The sequence below is a fragment of the Camelus dromedarius genome, chromosome 14 (assembly GCF_036321535.1).
Source record: "Camelus dromedarius isolate mCamDro1 chromosome 14, mCamDro1.pat, whole genome shotgun sequence".
Taxonomy (NCBI): Eukaryota; Metazoa; Chordata; class Mammalia; order Artiodactyla; family Camelidae; genus Camelus; species Camelus dromedarius.
This window is the reverse complement of record NC_087449.1, coordinates 24,788,491-24,810,373: the sequence shown is the minus strand read 5'-3', so window position 1 is coordinate 24,810,373 and position 21,883 is coordinate 24,788,491. Positions and strand designations below refer to the sequence as shown.

Below are 21,883 nucleotides of genomic sequence, written 5' to 3'. Positions count from 1 at the left end.
TTTGGGGGTAGGCAATTAGGTTTACTTATCTGCTTATTTATTTTAACATTATTATTATTTTTTTTAATGGAGGTACTGGGGATTGAACCAAGGACCTTGTGCAGGCACTCTACCCTTGAGCTATACCCTCCCCCTTTGACCAGATTTTGAGGATGATCAGATATCAAGGGTGGGGGATTCTCTCTAAACTGATGAAGCAGAATTCTTGCTATAAATGGGTGATGTGGGTCCAAAAGAACTGGACACAAGCCGAAGGTCAAGGCCTAGTTGAGAAGAGGGCTTAGAGGAGCCCGACGAAAGTTTGGTCAAGGAGAGAGTGTTTGTTAAGCTGAGGCAGAAGGAAGGCTGTTTGGGCAGTCAAAATCCAGTTCTGTGTTATGCTTAGGAATCAGTCTTCTCAGTAGCTTATGCTTGTGTACTATACACACCCACCTGCCTTCTTTGTAAGAAAGAGGCTCTGAACTCCATAGGGTGCAATAAAATCAAGGAGTCTTTGATAGGAGGGCCACAGCCCCTCCAGAAATACTCAGAACTATAATCAAGAATCCTCACACTGGGAGGGCCTGTACTTCTTTGTGAACTGCCTTTCGATCCCACAAACCTCATGGCCTAAATTAGTGCCAAGTGTTATCTGAATACAGACTGTCCCTGAAGTCCGTAATTTCATTGCATTGACTGAGGCTTTAGTGAGTCTATTGTTGGAAAAGGAAGCATTTGTGTCTCAAGTACAGGAAATCACCAAACAATTAACTTCCATGGACTCGTGCAGCCTGGGTCACATGCTTCAGTGTGATTGTCTTTGTTTCATGTCAGGCTATTGAGGAAACATTTTGCAGGCCAGAATCTTGGCTTCAGCGTGTTGTTTTGAGTCAGCGGAGTCAGCTGTGAGACCTCACACAGTGATAACTGTCTATAGTAAAATGGGAATATAGCAGTCAGTGGTCGGCCTTGAGGAAGGGAGGCTTTCAGAAGGGCAGAGAGTTTTCTCAAAATACACTGTAATTTGGATATTCAGAGGCAGGAAGGGCCACTTACACAGACCAGAAAAACTGGTGCGGGAAGAAAGGGAAATGAAAACAGTTATTATATTTTGTGGCCAGGGAAGACTAACCCCTTGGAGGCAGAGAAGTTGGTGTGTATTGAACACAAGGCCAGCCTCTGGATAGGTAGAGGCAATTGAGAGGCACCAGAAAGACTTTTCTGACCCCAAATATGCCTCAGAGACAAGTACCAGAGAAGGCCCCAGAGGGAAAACGGAGGGAGATGACTGCGAGGGTGAACTTCCACAATATTCACAAAAAATATTCACAAAATATTCATAATATTTTCCAAGATATCACTTTGGATGGATCCTTTTGCTAGGTAGAGAAAGCTGTATTCGTTCTCTGGGATAATATTATACATATATATTAAGAAAATGACAACTGATTATTATTATTATTAATTTAATGAAAAAGGCAATAGGAGCTAAGGACACAGGTTTGGGTTTTGGGAACAAATCCTGGCTCTATTACAGACTGTGTCACTTTGAATTAGTTACCTAACTTCCGTGGTATCACTTTCCTCATCTGAAAAGGGGAATAATGCCTCATTTATTCCAAAATATTTGCTGAGCAGTGTAGGGGAGGAAGAAAAATTATTTTCCTCTCTACCCATCTTATGTTCATTAGCTGGGGCTCTATAAATTAGAGTGACAAAAGACAGATTAACAAGAGAAAAACAAGCAGAAGTTTATTACCATGGCATGGGAGCACTCAGAGATGTGTAATTTAAAGGATTGTTTAGAATTTGTAATTTAAAGGACTGTTTAGAATTCCTAGATAAGTGACAAGACAAAAGAAAAGGGCTTTGAACTTCTAAGGAAGGCAAGCATGAAGGAGCTAATGGAAAATAAGGGCTAATTAGTAAGGTCTGTTAGGTACCTTGGCTGAAGGAAGTGACAGTGGAGATGGAAAGAGAGGATAGATTTTTGGCCTTCTTCAGATTAGGTCAAAGAAGTTACTGGTCAAAGAGGAAATAGGAGATATGGGAAAGGAAATAATCAACTTGGAGGATGGTAGTGCCATTACTGAGATGGGAAAGAATGAGGAATGGAGGGGTGGGGGCAGGAGATGGGCTTGGCAATCTACAGTTCTGTTTGACATCCATAATAGGAATCCAAGTCTTTTCATTGGTTTTCCTGCCTCCACTCTGGCCCAATTCCTCCCCCACCTCCACAACCCATGGCAACCACAGTGATTCTTTTAAAACTTAAGTGCTATTATGTCACTTTCCTGCTTTCAAATCCCAAATAGTCTCAGTTCACAGAATAAAATAGTTTTTACCATAGTTTACAGAGCTGCACACAACCTGACCCCGGTTACCTCTCCAGCTACATTTCCCGTCATTCTTCTCTTTGCTCACTGTGCTTCGTCCACTCTGGCTTTCTTCCCATTCCTCAGACTTGGCAAACTCTTTCCACGTCTGAGCTTTTGCAACAGCATTTTTCTGTAGATCCCAGAAGGCCCAGTCCCTCGTTTCATTCAGGTTTCTGCACAAATGTCTCCTCCTCAGATAGGTCATCTTGACTGGTCTATGGAAAACAGCAACATTGTCACTCTCTTTGTCCTACTTGAATTTTCTTCAAAGCGCCTATCACTAACATTGCAATTTAAGTTTGTTTTTTATATACTTCTACCACGAGTTTCACCCTCAGAGCTTTCAAATATTTGGCAATCTGATCTATAAAAGTTATACATATCAGTGAATATATGTCTTTCTCTTACTATGAATGAAGTTGAAAAGTTTTTCATGTGTCTTATGCAAATTTGTTTTTTCCTCATTTTAGTAACTACTACATATTCTGTATTTCAGGACTTACCTTAACCTTTTAATAAAATGTTTACTTTTATATTAAGTTTGTGTCTTAGTCCATTTGGGCTGTTGTAACAAAAATACCATAGAATGGGTAGCTTACACAATAGACTTTTTTTTCTCACAGTTCTGGAGACTGGGAAGTCCAAGATTAAGGCACTGGCAGGTTCAGTGGCTGGTGAGAGCTGTTTCTAGTTCACAGATGGCATTTTCTCTCTGTCTTCACATGGCAGAAGGGGTAAGGAAGTTTACTTTTGTCTCTTGTATAAGGACATTAATCCCATTCATGAAGGCTCCACCCACATGACCTAATCACCTCCCAGATGCCCCACCTCCAAATACCATCATACTGGGGATTAGGTGTTAACATATGAATTTTGCGGTTACACAAACATTCAGTCTATAGCAGTATGTTTATTTATTTATACACACCCTTTCCCACAAAATATTTGAGAAAGTCTTTAAAAGGCACATGAATTAAAGTAGTAAAATATAAATAAAAGAAGAAAATGAAAACTAAGGAAAAGAAGAATGATAGTATGACTATCCATTAGGGTAAATGTAAATTACTGTGTTTAAATTACAATTTTTCAATTAAATTGTTAGTATTACCAGGTATAAAACTGTTCTATAATTTGTACTATAGACACAAAGATGGCCCCAGATTATCCTCGCTTCCTGGTATTCATGCCCTCTCCTTGAGTAGGGACAGGACCTGCAACTTGCTTCTAACCAATAGAATATGGTAAAGGCAATGAGATACCACCTCTGTGATTGCATACAAGAGACAGTTAACTTTGATCTTGCTAATAGACTCTTTCTAGGACTCCCTGTCTTGATGGATCTGACAGTAATAGGGAAGAACCCACTGACTCCATATTAGGTCTGTTCTTTAAATTTAACCCTGTGCCCTGTTTCCTGTGCTTAGTCATGCTGGTTCTGCACCTTCTGTAAAAGAATGTTGCCTATAGCCTGAAATATACAAGACATCCCATTATCAAGGCTCTGAACTTTAAGCATATAACACTTTTCCATTCATATAGAGATAAAAAGTTGTAGAACAGAGAGTAACATTTGTCTTGTTGGAGATTTACAGGTAAATCATGACCTGACCTACATGGACAGCTGCAAGAACAGAGGATTCCAACTCCCAAGAACTTTGCAATAGCCAACCACACCCTCTCCCCTTTTTAGTATAAAAGGAGCCTGAATTCTGACTTGAGCAAGATGGTTCTCCAAGACATTAGCCTGCCATTTTCTCTGCTGGCTTTCTGAATAAAGTCATTATTCCTTGCCTCAATACCTCATCTCCTGATTTACTGGCCTGTCATGCAGCAAGCAGATCAAGTTTGGACTTGGTGACATAATGAATTAAGTCACCATATAGAAAGGCCCACGTGGCAAGGAACCAAGGACAGCCTCCAGTCAACATCGAAGTACCTGAGGCTCTCAGTCCAGTTCTGCAGGGAATTGAGTGCTGTCAATAATGATGTGAACTTGAAAGAAGATCCTCCCCTAGTCAAAACTCAGGTGAGACCCCGTCCTTACTGACACCTATTGCAACCTTGACAGAGACTCTGAAACAGAGGACTGAGCCTTAATACGTCAAGCCCAGATTCATGACCCAGAGAAACTATAAGCTAATGCCTGAATAATGTATTAAGCCTTTAATAAATGAGTGATATTTTATGCCACTCAGGTTGTGATAGTATTGCTACACAGCAATAGATAACTAATAAAACTAAGGAACGTCACATTTCACATTTCATTATTTTTCTCAATTAAATTAAATCCTTTGGGCTCTCACCTATCAGGGTTGGTAATTCAATCAAAGTTATTTTTAGAGTGCCCTGTCTCATTCTTTGTAAAAGGACCCTATGGCTTACCTAATTCAGGGAAATGGATGTTCGGAAGAGGTGTATAAAGAGTTCTTAATCTATCAATTTGCTGCTGTAATGCACATTGTCTAAATCTATCTATTGATAGTCTATTCTAAGGTAGCTACCTCTACTGAAGATAGTGTCAAATACGGCAACTGGGACCTTCACTACAGAGGGATGTTTACAGCTAAGTATTCAGTCCCTGGGTACACACAAAGCCATGCCATCAAAATTCCTGTGACTTCCAGGCTGCTGTAAGGAAGCAGACTGCAAAGCCCCACAGCGAGAGGATCAAACACAATGTGACTTCCCACTCTGGATAATTCATCTCTGCTCCAGCCTCTTCTCTCTTAATGCCAGAAGCTCTCCCTCTTTAGGCCAATCCAATAACAAGCCTCTAAGAACCCAGATTTCAGAAACAAATAGCGTTCTCTTAACTCGATGAAGGCTAGACCTTACCAAATAGAACACGAAGTTCTACTCTCCCCTCTCCCAGCCCCATACTCTTCCTAGAAAGGGAGGAAAAAATGATGTCTCATTCTTTTGTGATGATTCTACAGTAACCAGAAGTCATTTCATTTGCCATTTAGGTTGCTAGCCACGCAATCTATTGGGGCAAGATGAAAACACACAATGTTAAAATTCTCAATATTGTGAAAGATTCTATTTCCTCAAGAAAACCAGTACTCCTCCTAGCTCCAGATTCTACAGTGTAATTTTCTTTTTAAGAAATAAAAGGGTAGCAGTACTAAGATTTGTAAATTCTAGGCGACTTAAAGTCTGAATGTTGGTGAAACCTACATGCAGTGACCTGAGGCCTGGGCTCTGTTGGGGTATAGGACATAGAACCCAAATATGTTTGGGGTAAGGAGAGGATTGAGTGTGTGGTAGAAACCATACTGCAGAGGGATGTGTAGGCACCATAAAGGAGGTAGATTAAAACTGAACCAAATATAAATACTGATATTTCACAAGCTTTAAAAAAGATCTATATTGTTTACCTCCATAGTCTTTGACTGTTAGGGTTTCTGACACTCTTTTTATTTTTATTTTTCCCTTTGAAATGCACTAGACAACATTCCAAACAATTTATATAACCAAATCTGGGCTCTTCCATAGAGATATGAATTTAGTTTTTCAGCAGTTCAAAAACATTTTTTCCTCCTTTTTCTTCTGCCATTATCTCTGATAATGCTGTATTATTCCTCCCACTCAAAAGCCAAGAAAGAAAACCCAACTGCTTCCTCCTCCAACACACTTATGAGAAAGAATAGAAACAATTCTATCAACTCCAGCTGGGGCAGCACAAATGCCAGGAAGCTTTTCTTAGATTTTTGAATCCTTCGTGACTCTCACCGTAGGTGCTTTCCAACAATTTGGTTTTATTTTTCTTGAATTCTATTCTTGCTACAGACACCTTCAATTGTTTAACACTGGTGACATTTAGTAATCTTTGTCAAGTTTAGTTCCAATTCTGTTACTTGGAAGGTTTCAGGGACCCTGGAAGAATGTTTTATAAAGCTCCTTGTTTTGTGCAATGGGAATTTGCTCAGGAAGTATGAGTCAGGCCTTCCACCCCCCCACCCCCCCGGTAAAATGAAGTGAATGATTTCCTTTTATTTTAGGATAGAAACGGAACACAAACCAAAAATTATGACCATCACCCTTGCTTCTACCCCAGTACAAGTTAAATCTGCAGCATTGCAAGAAGCAGTGTTTGCCCCAGGGAAGTATATGTATCTCTGATAGTACCCATGGTCATTTTAGATGGTAAGCAGGCACATTTTTAATTTTAATAATTATGTATTCACTTTTGTGTGCATTAGAAAAGTATAACAATGTATTAGCCTATTATTTCATGGATGTTATTCTTTCAGATTAGGCTAACTAATAACAAAAAAGGTCCAAGGAAAATATGAAGTAAATGATGATATGATTGGCATGCAGTTCCTGAAAATGGTACATGAACAATGGTGTAAGAACAGCTCATGTTTAAGAACACTGTCCAATGAAAATACACTGGAATTTTGTCTTAAGGCAAAACTGTTTTGAATCTCAGTATTGCTACCCTGCAGATGCAAGCTTTAGGTAAGTTTATAAATCTCTCTGAACCTCAGTGTCTTCATTTGTAATGTAAGGATAATTTCTACCTTGTAGAGTTGTTGAGAGAAACCAGGCTACTGGATTTAAAGTGTAGTTTTATAATGAGCATAGTGTCTGCTCATTAAATGGTAGACATCATTATCTGATTCCTCCTGACCGCTTTTTGTCATTTATCTTAAGTAAAAATCTTGTAGCCACAAAGCAAGTAATCAGCTCTCTTGTCCAACATTAGTATCAGAAAATATTGATGTCCTTGAGAAACGGGGAAACTAATGAATAGAGCACTGTTTCCAGAATCAGAAGACCTAGATTTCACCTTGGACTTACTGCAGCAAGTGACTTAACTTACAAAGAAACCATGAAAACAAGCTTTGTGCCTGAAAAAATAAACTATCTCAACTCTTTTCCTTGATGTGTTTGATTGTCATGGGATTGTTTTCAGAATTAGGAGAGTATGACTCAGTTCATTTCAGGTCAGCAAACGTTTTTTTTTCAGCACTTAATATGTGCTAATTCTCAGATATAAAAATGAATAAGGCAAGTTTCCTTTCACTTTCATTTTGTTTTCCTTTGCTCATTTAGTAACTGTTTATGGAGTACCTACCAGGTAATATAAAATTTGCAAGAACTGGGGAATCAAACGGAAATGGTTACTGCCCTTGTGGAATTTATAGTATAGGGAAAGTAATACAGAGTGATGTATTAATAATTGTTTAAGAACTAGCTGTCCAAAAAATAAATCAGAAAAGGTATGTTTGTGTGAATTAAATTTTATTAAGACCAAGGATGTGTATAGAATACAATTTATAATATTATAGCAATCTGATCCTTACAGAATGATTTTGTAGATTTTCGTATTACTCTTGTATCTATGGCCAACCTATAGTTGCAATTGACAAATGAGTATGATTGCATCAGAATGTTGGTTGATATTTTCATTTAAGTTAAAGACTAAGATGAAAGCGAAACAAGAAAGAAGAACGTCAGAACTTCACTTGTTTGTCAATGACTGATTTCTTTGCCAAATGAGATGATACTGAAAGACTGTATCCTCAATTTTTTGTGCTATTCACAATCTGTTAGAGACACAGCACATTCTTAATTTAAACTTTAAATTTTATTAAGCTTTTAAGTTTAATTTGTATTAGTATTTTGTCCATCTTTCTTAAGCCTAGACCATGAAAAGAACAGTATCAATTCCTTATTTGTAGCATTTGCTGATTACTATGGTATAAATACTCCCTCTATGGCCACTTTTAAGCTACAAGTATGACTTCATTGAATTTGGATTAGAAAGAGATATATAGCACATCATAGATGTAAATAACCTCAAAAACATAGGTAATAGTACAATTCATTAAAATAATAAGGAAGTAATAAATTTTGAGTATTTATTACCTATGCTTTTAATATAATTTATTTCATTGTAAAATGTTAATTATAATAAACATTGTAAGTTAATTTAATTTTTAATAATGATTAATAACTGGCTCACAAATTCCTGAAAATAGAATTGTCTATTTTTTGTGAGCCAGTATGAGCTAGCTCTAGTACTGTTGGGAATGTTATAATATCTTGAACGACTAATATTTGTGCTTTTTCTTTTCTCTACTTTCTTGTGCTTGATCTTTTCCCTATAACTCAGAGGTAGCCTAATTGCCTTGAGAAGAAGCATGATAGTTATAGTGGAAAGGAAACAAAGATTCTGATTATATATGGTGGATTGAACACATATTCACCACAGGTTTCTTCTGAATTCTGAACAAAGGCATAAACCAAGAAGGACCAAGACAATGGGAGAGGAGAAAACATAACAAAATTTGAAGCATGGAGGCAGATAAATGAGTGAGTACTAATATTCCAGTCCAGAGAAAGCTCAGATCTAAACTTGCAGAGGGGAGGTACTAACAAGCTGATTCATGCTGTGAAATCCCCAAAAGTTCAAGAATTAGAAGATGAAATTGGAGGAAATCCCTCAGAAAGTAGAACCAAAAAATAAAAATGAAGATGAAATGGAAATAGAAAATATAAGAAAATTAAAAACAGTTCAGCATCTAAATAATAAAAATGTCAGAAAGAAAGAAGAGAGAAAGCAGCAGGGAGGAGGTTATCAAAACAGGAATTCAAGAGTTTTCCACAGCTGAAAGACATGACTTTCCAGAGTTAGAGAGCTCACTAAATGTTCAGCACAATAGATTTAGAAAGACCCACCTAAAGGCATCTCACGGGAAGTTTTATTTACTAGGGACAAAAAGAAGTTCCTAAACATTTCCAGAGGGAAAAGGAGGCCACAAAGAGCTAGAGTTAGGAAGGAATTGACACTTTCAGCAATACTCCTTGCAAGAAGTCAATGGAGCAACATCTTGGGAACCTCAAGGAAAACGGTCTCAACCTAGAATTCTGTATTGAGCCAAACTTTCATTCAGTCTATCAGGAATTACTGGAGAATGGGCTCCACAAAGCAAAGGAGCCAAATCAGGAAGAAAGATGAGGGATCCAGAAAATAAGGGATCCAGCACAGGGAGGAGAAAGAAATCTTCAGGATGAGCACAAAGAAGATCCCAGAGCAAGAATTGCATGGCATTTCCAGAGAACAGCCTGCTCATGTTGGTGCATGAGAGCTGAGGGTCCCACCAGGGGTGTTGCTGAGAAATGAATAAAAATAAAAACAGCCTGATGGATTCGAACATCATGAGAGAAAATGTATAATTCTGGAGGAATGTTTGAGGATGAATTAGTTATAGGAACATTAAAAAAGCAAGCAAACAGTAAATATAAGGTTTAATTTTGGGAAAAACAAAAATCGTTGAAGAAAAGAAGTGTAATTGTTTTATACTGCATGGTCATGTTGAGTTAACCAAAAGTTATGGATAGCATAATCACGTAGGTGGAAACGAAAGAGGAAGAGAATGTATGTGAACGTGTGTAAGATGGGGCGTTGGTGGGCAGTGTTATAAAAGAGCTTCATCTTCATCATCTCTGGTAGGAAGCCAAAAGATATGAAACTGAGCAATCTTGAAATAGCAACAATACAAGGATGTTATTTAGGAAGATAGAAGCAAGTACCGGAAGAATGTTCAGCTAATGTAATGGAAAAAATGTTGCATTTGAGAAGTGGGAATTGGGGGTAGAGAAGGAGGAACAGTGTGCTGTTTTTTAAAATTATGAATCTTCCAGTATCATTTGACTTTTAAAACCGTACAAAGATAAACTTTTTTCTTAAGTAGACGAGCAAGAAACACCCAACATTATTTTTTTCCCCAAAATAATATTTGGAAAATAAAGGGAATGCAGTTGAGGAAAGTGATAGTGATGTATAAAGGAAAACTTCAGCCCCAATGGTTATACAGTACTGGAGAGTGGTAATTACCATGCCTCTTACAAAAATAATCACACCCATAGCTCTTACAAAGGAAAACTATAGGGATCCGGGGACACTTGCAACAGAGGAACTCAATCCCATCTGGGGTTTGTGGAGGGTTTCCATCCAGAAGCTTACTATTCAGCTAAAGAGAGATTATAAACAAACAATTTCAAGTAAGTAGAAATGATAGAAGGATACGTGGAGGGGCTTAGAGCTCGTAGGAGGACATTTAGCCCAGTCTAGATGGGTCAGAAAGGACTTACCAGCGTAAAGAATGGCTAAAGATGTGCAGGAGGGTAATGAAGGAAGCAGAACAGTAGTCAAGTTTCAGAAAGGTTTTGAGCCTTTGCACGGAAAGGTAGGAAGTTTCTAGACAAACAATCAGAATCACATCTGGTTTTACTATTTTAATATCTCTTTATAGATTTGGTAAAAAGAGGGAAAACAGACTGAATAATGGTAATGTTTTTGAACAACTATTACAGAAAAACCTTTGCTTACTTGGGCATATTTATTTATTTGGCGTATTTCTTTCAAGTTATATTTCTTACCTTGTTCTGGAGATAAAAGAAAGTGGGAAAAGGCAGGGGGTAGTGGGGAATATTAACCCTAATCCTTACTCTTTTTTTTTTTAACTTTAAAGCATTTATTTCAATTTTACTCACATATTTCTTGGGATGGGAATACATACATTATTTACCATTAAATGTTTAATGCTTTACTTTACAATCCCTATATTTGCAGAGACTTGAAAATAATTCCAATTAAATGAAAAAAAGTACAAAAATTTATCTTTCTTCAGACCTTATAATTCAAAGTATATTGAAAACAGCATTTTTACAGCAGCTAAAACCTTTAACCAAAAATTCAGAACCACAGTTTTATAAGCTTAACAAAATGTTAAGTTAAATTATTTTGATGACTCTAACTCTCTATACTAGTCTGATTGAACGAAGAATTCACAGCTGCTGGCCCATAAAACACAAGATAAAGGAATTCTAGTCTGTTTCCAGCTGTTATCTAGGGCTCTCTAGGTTTGCTTCAGTCTTGTTCGTCAGTCAGGTTCATCATCCAGCAGCTCCTGGCATCTGTCCCCTCTTTCTGGCCATGTGTTTTATTGCCACCTGGATTTAATGATGAAATCTGCCTTCCTCACTTTGACTGTTGACCCAGAACCTCACTTATCCACATGGAATGATGGGAAAGAGATTTCATTCTGATCAACCAATCACCTGGTCAAGTTTGTTTGAAGATATTCTTTAGGGTCTGGAAAAATGTAGTCCACGAACAGTTCTCTATGTGGTGGAATTGTTAGTGATTGTTATTGTTTTTTCTTCTTGTGCTAATTTCTCATCAACATAGGAAGAAGCAAGAGCAACATACCAAATTTGTACAGTGGGCTTCTGTCCTTCATATCCTCTTCAACCAGCGCAGCTCAGCTTTTTTGTGTCTTATTTTTTAACTTTCATAGTAAGATTTTAACAAAGGACTCCTTAGAGAAAACAAAGAACAACTTAGTGATTTGTAAATCATGTACATTCAGTATTTCGTTTAATCCTCAAAACAACCCAGCATGGCTGATAAATCATTTTTTAAAATTCTACTTGAAAGATAAAGACATGAAAGCAACAAGATACTGACTGACTGAGCTTCTTTTACAGAGCTAGTTAGCTTTATATCTGGGATGAGAATTCGAGGTCAGAAGTAATTAAGGTGCGAACTGGGAATTCAAGGTGATAGTTTCTTGAAGTTAGCAAAGTGTGAGCCCTAAATTAGATTTTTTAATATCCACAACATTCATATCTCTCCCTGATCCTGTTGGGTCCACTGATACTACATTACTCTACTGGAGGATTAATTGTTCCAACCCTGTTGCTTTGGTGGATCGTCTTTCTAAATTAAAAATCAGGATTTGTAATCTAGCAAAAGATATTTTACTCAAATGCATGAATTCATTTGCAGAAAAATCTTGGAGAGGCATAAAAGTTAAAACCCAATAAAGGAAAGACCTTTACAAAAACAAAGGAAGAAAGAAATCAGGTCTTTTCCGGAAAATCTGGGACATTGAATCATTAGGCATAATATGCTTCCTCCAGGGACATAGGTCACTTTCAATACTTTCCAAAATGTTAGACCAGCCAGGCACTGGGAAACATTTCTAGGCTTTAATAACTGAGCTGCTTTGATGTATTTTGGTAAAAGTTTAAAACCTCTCTGGCCCCATTTTATTGAACATATAATTTTGGTATACAACATCTCTCCCTTAGAATATTAGTGAAAGAATAACCAGAATAACCATCTACTTAACAATTTGGATCATGCCTGCAGTATGTGTACAGTGTGTACAGTTGTGAAACTGCAATTGTCAGAGCTCTAGAAAAGGGTTTGGGGAAGTGGAGAAATTTGTAATCAGGATAGGAAAGGACTTTATTATTCAACTGACTAAAAGTATGTCAATCCCCTGTGTTTTGCAAATAAACTGGAAATCAGGGGTAAAGTTTAGATCAAAAACAGAAACTTAGAGGTTAACTGAGGAGACATTAAAAAAAAATTGAACCAAATTTGTTGTAGGATAATCAGAAAACATAGATACTTAAAAAAAAAAAACAACTATCTGAAACTCCAGTAGCCAGAGATAAATATTATTAAAATTTTAAGATATACTTCATATGCATATATCCATAGGTACAATACAAACTATATATTATGTTTTATAACCTAAAATGGAAAACTTAAATTAAAAAAAAATTAATCAATATATCATAAGCATATTTCTATGTCAAGTAAGAAACTAAAATGTTGTGTTAGTTATTACATAGTCTTTTATTAGATTAATTTACCAAATTTGCATAGAAAATCTTTACTTGGCAATATCAGAAAATCTGAGTTTTGGCATTTATAAACATTAAAATGATAGATATTTTTTATAAACAAAGTCTTTGGAATCCTTTGTTAGTTTCTGAAGCTAAATTCTGGGAAGTGGAATTGTAAGGTATATTGGTTAAGATTCTTTGGTTGCAAGCAACAGAAACCCAACCAGAACTAGCTTAAAGAAAAGAGAGAATGTGTTGACTCAGATTCATTGAAGAGTTTTTTTTCACTAGTAGAGTTTTCATTCTTTGAAACTATAAGGATATATTTATTTTCCAAGTTGAAATACAGATCTGGTCAAAGGAAACTATAGGAAAAAAAAATTTTTTTTACAGTTTCCACTTCAGATTATTTCTCATATACATACTGTGGTCAACAGTCAACTCAACAATAAAGGGAGCTCTCTGCAGATCTTCCGAGCTCTCTCTGTGCAGCAATCTCTTCTCTGATATGCTGCCCTGAGAACCCTAGCCGCCTTGTCCTCCCATGACCCCAGCTCCATTCTGAACTCAGAGAGACCATGAGGTTCTACTAGGGTTCCCTCTCTTTGCAATGCATTATGAAAACTCTCCAGACACTAAAATGGGGGTAATCTTAGGGTTCCCTTTGTTTCCTCTCTCTCAGTAATCACACTGTTCTGTGTTGTCTGATGTTCAGTGTCTAAAAACCACTTTTTTGAAAAAAATGTACTTAGTCTGTCTTTAAATTGTTTCAGAAGCGAGGGCAAATGTGATCCCTGTCACTCCAGCTTGGTCCACAGTGAAGTCTCTAACTAAACAATTATTCTTGGAGTGCCTATCATGTGCCAGGCAATTGCGATCCCTATTTTTATAGAGCCCATGATCAAACTACAGAAAGGTCAGTATTTGAGACAGCTCCAGTGACAGCAAGATCCAAGGATATAAATGCTACCAGATTTCAAGATCTCTGTCTCTCTTTCCATATCTTGGGTCTCTGTATCTTTTTGCACAGTGGTGCAAAATCTTTCTTTCCATAGATGAATTGAATTCATGAAGACTACGCAGACAAAGTAACTTGTAATTTGTAATTGCATTCTTTCAAGCTTAGTTATTTTAGAAAAAGAGGGATCTCTTTTTCTCAGCTTCAGTTTGAAAAATTTCCAGGAAAGAATGATGAACCCATCCCTTGGATGAATCACTGTGGCCAAGGGAATGAGGAACTCACACTGACACAGTCTGGATCATGTGCCTACCAGGGATCTGGAATTTCTTATAGAAATTCCACATGGGAATTATTAGATGAGCAGCCATCCCAATTTGTGTCTACAATTCTGGATATACTATTTTTTGATACTTCCAGAACTACTTTGAAATAATTTCAAGCTTCAAGACATTCACCCATGGTTAGTATTAAGGGTCAGATGCTTTCCGAATATAGTGTAAAAGAAGCTCAGGTAGAATCAGCCTTAACATTTCATTCATGAATATGGTTCAGACAAACAATACATTATAGAAAGAAGCATATGGGGGTCCAGAAAAAGAGAGAACCCTAAAGGGCAAAGGAGACATTTATAACTTAAGTTCCATAAGAGGAACTTTATAATTAGCTTGGGAAATTTTTTCTCATTCATGGCCAGGAAAGTCTTAGGACATCTAGGTTAACTATGTGACAGCCTGAGCAAGAAAATAACTTTCATCTTGGAGTCGTGTCCCTACTCTTTACCTTTTCAGCCAGTTAGTTACCAAGTTCTGTCCATTCTCTCAACCATCACTGGCATCTCCTTATCCAAGTCACTCTCATCTCTCACTTGGGTACCGCAAAGGTCTTTCCAGCAAACTTTCAGTCTTCCTCCCTATAATGGGGTGCTTGTGCCTGCTGCCCAGCATCGATTTCTGCCTTTTTCGGGGGGGGAGCTGCATTCAAAAATTTCCTTTGGGGAAAAAAATTCCTCTTGCATTCTCAACCATATAATTTAGGTGGGATTTAGCATCACTTTCCATTTCAGAAGTAGATTCTGGTTAGTTTAGCGACTGTTGAATTTCTGTTGATTCAGTGAATTCACCTATTCCCCTGGCTATACTGATTATTTTAGGCCTGATGAGACACAATGCCATATTTGTTGGCGGCTTCTGGGAGCTAACTTATATTCTTCCTTCGGTTTCCTATAGAAATGTCACTTTCCTAGAGACAATTTTCCTAATCTCACAATTTAGGTTGTCCTCCCCTGCTATACACTCCCATAATTACTTTTTGTAATACATATTGTATGTATAATTGCTTGTTTAACATTTGCCTCCTTTTTAAAGAATATATACTCCCTGGGTGCGGGGCTTTCTATCATACTCATTGCTATATTCCCAGGGTCCAGCACAGGCCCTGGGGCCAAATACACAGTGAACAAATCACTAGACCAGGAATGAACATGGAGCTCAGAATCACAGAAAAGGCAAAAAGTATATTTTAAGAAGGAATGAGCATTTCAGCAAACCTAGCTTAAATGTCAACCTAAAGCAAACTAAAGCTAAAGAATCTGAGTACCTTGGGTTAAATTCCAACTTAGATTGGGCTAAGAGAGAAAATGTAAAATCTGAGAGGCCAAATATCGTGCCTTTCAAGTCAATTTTTGACTATACTTTCCTACTTAATGTGCTTAGTGAACTCATTCATGTCTGCTGTGCCTGTGCATTATCTATTGTTTTGGCATTTTCTTATTCATTAATTCAACAAATACTTGTTCACTGTCTCCTTTACTTACGCACTGCTATAGATACTAAGATGGATGATTGAAATATGACCCTATAAGAAATTTACAGTCTAATTAGAAAGATAGATGCATAAACAAATAAATTGTAATATGACGTTGTGATTGCTGAAAGAAAAGAGTGGTGATTATTGCTTTCTTCAAACATGAGTTGTTATTAATCAGCGATCTTTCAGTTGCAAGCGACAGAAACCCAATTTCAAATAGCTTCAGCAGAAAATGGAATCTATTGGCTCATGTGCCTAGGAATTCCAGGGATGGAGCTGAGCTGAGGAACTCAAATAATATGGTTGGGTCTCTCCATTTCTTTCTGGATTTATTTCTTGCTGTTTGGGTCTCATCTTTTTCTGAAGATGAACACTGCTTTTTTTTTTTTTTTTTTTTTTTTAAGGGGGAGGTTAGTACGTTTGTTTGTTTATCATTATTTTTTAATGGAGGTATTGGGGATTGAACCCAGGACCTTGTACATTCTAAGCATTGTGTTCTACCACTGAGCTATACCCTCCCCCTGAGGATGAACTCTGAAGTGGATTCTGTGATGCGCTACTCGGATGTCACTTTTATGATGGAAGCACTGGCTTCCCCCAGCTTTAGGGAGTGTTGGCTACTGATGGCTTAAAGCTGAGTCTCTCTCTCTGGGACTTGCCTTTAGACAAAGAGGGGAGCCTCCTCCCTGGGAGCAGCTTGTGTCCAAAAACTGATCAATGAGGGATGATACCAAGACCTGACCTCTTTCTTTTTTTGTGCTTTTTTAAAATTGTAGTATAGTTGGTTTATAACGTTGCATTAATTTCTAGTGTACAGCACAGTGATAGTTATACATACATATATATATGTATATATATATATACACATTCCTTTTCATATTCTTTTTCATTATAGGCTATTACAAGGTATTGAACCTAATTCCCTATGCTGTAAAGTAGGACCCTGTTGTTTATCTCTTTTACATATAGAAGTTAGTATCTGCAAATCCTGAAATCCTAATTTATCCCTCCACCTCCTCTTTCCCCCCGGTAACCATAAGTTCGTTTTCTATGTCAGTGAGTCTGTTTTTGTCTTGTAAATAAGTTCATTTGTGTCATTTTTTTCAGATTCAACACATAAGTCATATCATATGGTATTTTTCTTTCTCTTTCTGGCTTATTTCATTTAGTATGACAATCTCCAGGTCAATCCATGTTGCTGCAAATGGCATTATTTTATTCTTTTTATGGCTGAGTAGTATTCCATTGTACAAATACACCACATCTTTATCCAGTTACCTGTCGATGGATATTAAGGTTGCTTCCATGTTTTGGCTATTGTAAATAGTGCTGCTATGAACACTGGGGTGCATTCATCTTTTCAAATTAGCATTTCCTTTGATTATATGCACAGGAGTAGGATTGCTGGATTATATGGTAAGTCTATTTTTAGTTTTTTTTAAGGACTCTCCATACTGTTTTCCATAATGGCTGCACCTCACCTTGTTCTTTGATTCAAGACATGTCTGAAGGGCCTCCCCAACTTTAGGGCTACCCATAGGATCAGCAGAGGAGTCTGAGGAACCTGAGGTCTGACTTTCGGTAGATCTGTTTTATAGAGAAGAAGATTGAATTTATTTTAAAAATTCTGGATATATAAGGAAGAAATGGAGAGAAGTGAAGAGGAGGAGATATGAAATGAAATCAAAAGACTATTCCAACTAAGACCTAGCACCTTGGCCTATGACCCCTCTCTAGGACTCTGCAGATCTTCCTCAAATGCTTGAATGTCAGTGGTTTTTTATGAAAGAGTGAAGAGAATGGGCATCCCCCTGGACTGGCCTCGGATGGGATGGAGCTGTAAGGCACAGGAACATTTAGGAGTTTAGAGACATAATCTGGGGAAATATATTCTAGAGCTTTATAGAAACAGTGGGTAGGGCTAAGAACTCTACAGGTTATGAGGTTTAAGTAGTGAATATCTGGATTTATCTGTCTCAGCAAAAAATATCTTGGAGAATAGAGTATGGCTTTATTCTCCAAACATTTGAGGAACTAATAGTAAAACTGATAAATGCCAATAAGTGACAATATAATAAAATAAACATAAAATGCTATGGGAATAGAAAGGTCCTTAACAACTAATTGATATACTAAAGAAAAGATAGATTTTTATAAGTCATTACTGAGCTTTATAATGCAGAGAAAAACTGAGGGAAGAATTAGCCAGGTCTAAAGTTACTATAAAAAAGTGAGATATCAAGAAAAATTTGAAGTCCATTTTCCATGAAAAATTTAAGAAATATGTTCATCCATCTACCATGACATATAAAAATAGTCAAAATTCTAGGCTCCAACTAAAACATTTCTGAAATGGTTTTCTTATGTTTTCTTAATTAAAAAACAAACAAACAAACAAACAAACAAACAAAACAATTTAAAAAACCCCGTAACAATCCACTGAAGAGGTATCTCTGCTGGTGAGTTTACAACTGTGGTTTGTAAATCCTACTAGAAAAAATAAATCAGATAATTCCTGGAGAGCCATTTCTACCCTGTTACTGGCATTTTTTGATGGTGTGATGACGCATAAAAGCAGGAATCTGAACTGAAAATAAAAGAGCAAATTAAGAGAGCCATCTACTGGCAGCTCATTGAAATTTGTTTAATTCATTAGGTTTCTATGCCAAATATGCTTCCATATATAACAGCGTGATCAACTTTCTGGATAAATTTAATCTGACCAACCATGCTATGTTTTGTGTGAAGGAGGATATCTTTAATATAATAATTATAACTTGAAACACAGATACCCATGTTGAGGAGTTATTCTTTGAAATTTAGCCAACTTGGCTATTACAGTAAGAATGATAACAACAGGGTATATGGTGAACATAACAAGAGCAGAAAATATATGTCCAGCATTGTTTTATGTATCCCATGTGTTTCATTGTTACTTACATTAATTCTTGCAATCTTTACAGGAACGTTATAAAGTAGGGGCTATTACTAGTCTCATTTTGCAGATGAAGAAACTGAACACAGAGAAGTTAGATATCTTGGCCAAAAGTCAAGCAGCTAAGAAGTGTGAGAACTCAGATTAGGACTCAAGTAGTCTGGCAGCAGAGTATATACTGTTAACCATAACCAGATACAAACACCTATTGAGTTCACATTATATAATCAGCATTATTATTGCTTATAGAGATACTAAGTCAAATTTGAGAAAGTTACAGTTAGTCAGGATGAAAAATGCAAATGTAGATAAATTTTAACATAAATGATGTGGTACGTTAATTAGAGTATTTAAAGGTGCTCTGAGACCACAATGAAGAGGCACTTACAAAGGAAGAATGGGGTAGTATCTTAGCTTGTTCTAATGACAGCACCAACCACACTAAACTATAATTGTTTACTTTTCTAAACTGCAAGATCCCTGAAGTCAAGGGCTATGTCTGCTTTGCTCACTCTTTTATTCCTCATCTTGGGCACTAAATATTTGTGTCATGAATGAATGTAATTCAGTATTGTTGAGAAAAAAATCTGAGACACAGAGTGATGAAGGACCAGGCTGGAGAACAGTACAAAGACCATTCCTAGAGGGTTTGGTATGCTATGTTAAGGAGTTATTTTGTTGAACTGCTCTGCTGTCCCTACATGACTTCACGTTCTCCATGGTTTCAAAACTCACATGACTGTTGGACTTTCTCCAGAGCTGTAGGGAAGTAATTGAAAATGCCTGCTTGGGGTATCTACCAGGATATTCTGGCGGTATGTAAGACTTAACATGTTAACATCTTCAAATAGAAGACATTTCTCCTCCATCATCAAATCAGTCCCATTACCTACATTCTTTTTTTGTTATTGTTGAGATATAATTCATGTATCATTAAATTCACCTACTGAAGTGTACAGTTCAGCATTTTTTAGTATATTTGCAGAATTACACAACCATCACCACTAATTCCAGAATATTTCATCACCCCAAAAAGAAATCCCATATCCTTTAGTAGTCATTTGCCATCCTCTCCTCCCCCCAACCCACTGAATCTGGCAACCACTAATTCAGTTTTGTTTCTATAGATTTGCCTATTCTGGACATTTCATAGAAATGAAAGCATATAATACATAGCCTTTTGTGGCCGACTTCTTTCGCATAGCATAATGCTTTCAAGGTTCATCTGTGTTGTAGCACATATCAGGACTTCATTCTTTTTTATGACTACAATTCCATTGTATGGATAGATCACATTTCTTTATGTATTCATCAACTGATGGACATTTGAGCTGTTTCCACTTTTTGGCTGGTATGAATAATGCTACAGGTATTTGTATACAGGTTTTTCTGTAGATATATGTTCTCATTCTCTTGGATATGAACCTAGGAGTGATGTTGCTGAGTTATACGGTTAAATTTTAGAGGAACTTATTATTTCACAAAGCAGCTGCACCATTTTATGTCCCCACCAGTAATACACAAGAGTTCTGATTTTTCACATGCTTGGCAACACTTGCTATTGTCTGCCTTTTTGATTATAATCACCCTAGTGGGTGTGAAATGGCATTTTTGTGGTTTTGATTTGCATTTCTTTGATGCTAATGATGTTGAACATCTTTCTCCTTTGAAGAAATGTCTATTCAAATCCTTTGCACATTTTTAAATCAGTTTGTCTTTTTACTGTTGAGTTGTAAGTATTGTTTATATACTCTGGAGACAAATCCTTTATCAGCCACATGACATGCTTATAAATTTTTCACTTTGTTAATAAAAATGAAAAAACTTTTAAGGAAAATATTTGTAATTTTGATAAAATTAAATTTGTAACATTTTTCTTTAATCACTTATGCTTTGATATTATACCTAAGAAATCTTTGCCTAACCTACAATTATGAAGATTTACTGTGTTTTCTTTCAACAAATTTATTGTTTTAGCCCTTACAGTTAGGTCTGTGATCTATTTTGAGTTGATGTTTGTGTAAGGCATGAAGCACAGGTCTAAACTGATTACTCTGCCTTTGGTCATACAATTATCCCAGTACCACAGGTTGAAAAGACTATCTGTATTGAATTGCCTTAACACCTTTGATGAAGATCCACTGACCATAGATGTAAGCACTTATTTCTGGACTTTCAATTCCGTTCCATTGATATATATGTCTATCTTTGTGCCAGTATCATGTAGTCTTGATTACTGTAGTAAATTTTGAAATTGGGAATGGTAAATCCTCTAACTTTGTTCTTTTTCAAGATTATTTTGGCTATTCCGACTTCTCTGCATTTCTCTGTTAATGTTAGGAACAGCTTATCATATGCCCATGCCTGGATCAATCTTTGTGGCCTGGGGGATGAAGAATTATTATGGACCAGCCTAGCTCTATAGCCACTGGGGGTGGATTCTGAAGAAGGGAAGATGTGACTGGAGAAAAAAGTTAAGACTAGAATGGCGTGTCTTCCTTTAATCTTTATTCATGGGGACAACAAAAGTTGTGTAAGGGAGGAGTGATGTACAGAGGGAATTTGAAGTTCCTTCCTAGAGATCAACAGGTGTGGATAAAAATGCCTGATTTAGGATTTTTTGAGGTAGAACCAGTAGACCCTAGAGGCTGAATGGATATTGGAGGCAAGGAAGAGAGGGAAGTAGAAGATTTCTCCAAAGATTCTCATTTATTGAATTATATAAGATCATTAATGCAGGTAAGCAATCAGTATGTGTGTGTGTGTGTGTGTGTGTGTATAATATATTCATAGGATAAAGGAGAAAAGCCACACAATCATCAATTGTGCATTTGAAAAAAATCTAATGACCTTTAATGATAAAAACACTCAACAAATTAGGAATACAAGAGAATTTCCTCAAACTGATAACAAACATCTATTAAAAAAACCCCACAGCCAACATTATACTCAATGATGAAAGACTAAATGCTTTCCCCTTAAGATCTAGAACAAGATCTGGATGCTGCTCCTGCTACGTCTATTCAACATTGTACAAGGCAATTCAGAAAAAAAAAAAAAAAAATAGAAGGCATCCAGATTGGGAAGAAAAAAGTAAAACTATCTTTGCAGATGACATGATCTAAGGGAATCCACAAAAAAAAATATTAGAGCTAATAGTGTACTCAA

At 36.7% G+C, this 21,883-nt stretch overlaps 1 long non-coding RNA gene across 1 annotated transcript in view; it reads right to left on the bottom strand.

Annotated features, from left to right (window-relative positions):
* Positions 1-1,469: 1,469 nt before the first annotated feature.
* The window catches only part of LOC116156899 (uncharacterized), a 33,004-nt gene continuing 12,590 nt past the window's right edge, over positions 1,470-21,883 (bottom strand). The window contains exons 3-4 of the long non-coding RNA XR_004140826.2: positions 11,584-11,692; positions 1,470-2,572 (exon numbers count right to left, since the gene is read on the bottom strand). This is a non-coding gene — a long non-coding RNA (uncharacterized LOC116156899). The remainder of the gene's footprint in view (positions 2,573-11,583; positions 11,693-21,883) is intronic.